Source organism: Olea europaea, chromosome 13, assembly GCF_002742605.1.
Source record: "Olea europaea var. sylvestris chromosome 13, O_europaea_v1, whole genome shotgun sequence".
Classification (NCBI taxonomy): Eukaryota; Viridiplantae; Streptophyta; class Magnoliopsida; order Lamiales; family Oleaceae; genus Olea; species Olea europaea.
The window spans coordinates 18,569,804-18,573,075 of NC_036249.1; positions in this window are offsets into that span (position 1 = coordinate 18,569,804).

Consider the following 3,272-nt stretch of genomic DNA (forward strand, 5'->3'; position numbering starts at 1 on the left):
TCTAATAATGTTTGAGAATTTATAATATCAATATCTGTTATCATATCTATGTCTGTTCCAAAAGGTATTTCATATTTTGAGATACTTTTCTTTCTTTTTTCCAATTTATCTATTATATCTTGTATATCTTTTATGATTATTGACCTTACAATTCCTTTAGCGAAATTTTCTAATAAGTTTTCTTTAAAACATTTTAATATTTCTTGTGATGCATATAATTGTTCTTGATATCCTATCTTATCAATTTCTTTTTCAAATTTAATTTCTTTTTTATTTTTAACAACCTTTTTTATATTATATGGTCCTCTCTTATATTTGGGCTTTTCCATTTTATAATTATTCATTAATAATTTTTACAAATTTTTAGAAAAATTATTTGTTAGATTTTTTAAGGACTAAAAAAGAAACTTTTTATTATATAAAGGGTTGGTTGTTAAATTTTTCCAAGGATATTTTAGGTAGTTTCAAATTTCTAAAAAAGTCAAAGGTCATTTTGGAAAAGGTTATATACTATTTGGGCCATTTTCATGTATATCCCATTACTTTAAACAGCAAAAAGGGTCCACTCTTCAAAATAAGGTTGTGATTGGAGGTCATTTTAATGAGTTTTTTGAACAGCATCTCATTTTACTACAGTGAAAAACTAATTAAAAATGCTAACGTGCAACCTGCTATGTCAGACTTTAATTGGCCTTTAGTGAACCGTTGGAAATTGGTTGGATCCATTTACCCTCAGCTACCCAAGTCTATTGATACCATTACCACATGTCAACGTCAATTTTGGAAAATTGGATGAATTATATGTGGACCATTCCTTAGAAAAGTCAAAAAAAGCTGGCGGCTTGCTCAGAATGATGCTGCTATTTCAGACGTGGGGATCACAAATTATGAAAATGAGATTGAAAAAATTGGAAAAAATAGGGGCCAAACACACGCTAATTCAGATTTCCTCTGGCGGAAGTGACACCCCATGTTCCCATAATTCAAGCTTTTGTCAGATGTCTTCAATTTTCAATAGCATGTTTTCAAGCATGGCAAATGTAGAGAATCTCTCAGGAAAATTAGTCTTTAGTGGATTGCGAAAGGCAAGATAAAAAATTTATTTTCACACTTTTCTTTTGACACATAGATAAACATTTTTAATTTAAAAAAAAAAATCGTGATCCACTCCTAAAAGAGCACAAGAAAAGGTAAATAAATTGAGAACATCATAATTTTTTAAGAGAATCAATGCTTAAACATAAGTTCAAATAGACTTAAAATAAAATTAAAATAGAGAGTATGTTTGAATCTTTAAATTTAAAGAGTCAAAACTCTCAATTCCTAGTTTACAATGATTATATTGTATTTAATATGCTTCATATTTCAATAATCTATTATCTAAATTATTTAAATCACATTTGAATTGATTGACCGTTGACCTATAAAACAAATATATTAAGGTTATGTTTGCGCCACATTTTTTCAAAAAAATACATTATTAAACAATTATTTGATATCATTTCAACCACACATTCTTCAATAAAATAATATTACACGAAAATTCAAAACTTTTATTTATTTTTTAACCACATATTTTCTATCAATACACTATTCAAAAATGCATTCTAAGAAAAATAATGTGGCTCAAACAAGGGCTAAATAAGAGATAAAGAGAAATCAATAGATATTTTTTGAAAAAAAAATCAAAATAAAGAATCAAAAAAATAAAGAACGGTGTTGGAGTGTAAATTTAAAGATGATTTTCATGCTTTGAAATGAGAGAAAAAAGGATTTTTCGTACTTTTTATTCATTTATTTTTTAAAAATAAGATGAAAAAATAAATTGTTTTACATCATTTCAATGAGCTTTTCAACATAAAATTATTATCAAATGCAAAGTGTGTACACTAATGGAAGTTTGAGGATAAAAACGACATGAAAAATCATTAGGAATATAAGTGCTATAATGAACAAAGATTAAAAACCTTAGATACAATTAAAATGTGATGCAAGAAATAAAAAATGTGGTGTAAATATAATTAGCCTTTAATTTAACTTACACATATCCAACCTATCAAATTTATGTTATGACAATTTTATTCCTTCTTATTCTCAAAGTCTCATGCAATTTGTCTTTCATTTTATCACGTTTTTTATTAATACTAGTGGCGTATGAACGTTAGTCGGTTAAGATATTTCCAGCAGCCGTTCCCATTGTTAAAGTGGGTGAGGAACCGGGAAAATTCCCTTGATCTGATGATACAGAGGACTCAGCATCGAAACTCTTCTTTGACCATGCATCAATAAATCCCCTTGGGGTTTCAATATGCGAGTGTTTTTCCCAAGAAACCAAACAAGGGTTGAGAAATGATCCTATCACTTCCACTTTGATGAACAACATGATCAGGGGCCCGGTAATTTGTATATGAGAACACACATTGCAACCATCTCAGCTTCTATCATCCAGTCCAAATTCCTTAGATGCATAGGCCAAAATCAATGAACAAGTTAATAGTTTGTAAATTATAATTGCATGTTCCATTAAGAAAAGATATTAAAATCTTTTTCATTCTATGCTTGAGTACAATAATAATACTGGTATTAAGGTAAATTTGCACATTACTTAAAAATAAATACAACAATCCACATATAAGTATTTGGGCTACTCTAGACAACAGTAAGATCTCCCCTCCCTTCCCCAAGCATTATGGCCCGCTCTGTCGTCCCTCTGGGGTCCCATCCTCACGTCGTAAAGGGGGTCCACAGGAAGGAGAATTGAATTTCGAATATCCAATCCAAGTGTGTATAAGCTGTGACCGCATCCAATTTACTCGTGTAGTGAACAAGGGGGGAAGCCACTACTCAGAATTAATCGAGCGATGTCCCGACACCTGAGTTATCAAAAAAAGAAAAAAAAAAGATTAAACTTTTACGATGGTATCCAAGACTTGGTGTGGAGTTCTATCCAATCATGCGTATCAAACAATATTGACGATTTAACACAAGCTAGTTGCCATTCAAAAATCAACCCGTTAGGTTCCATGAAAGAGGCTGTAGAAATATTTAGATAAGTTTTTGGATAATTCAGTAGAGGGGTGGTGTCATTTGATGCAAGGACTTAATTATCAACTTGATATGAATTCGTTGTATTAACAAAGAACTTTCGTAGAGAGAGGCACATGAAAGCTTTTAACTTTACTGTCACATGGGTGACCAACTTTTTCATGCCATTCAACCACATTGCAGTCTTTAAAAAGGGTCCACTCTTCAAAATAATTCAGATATTTTTC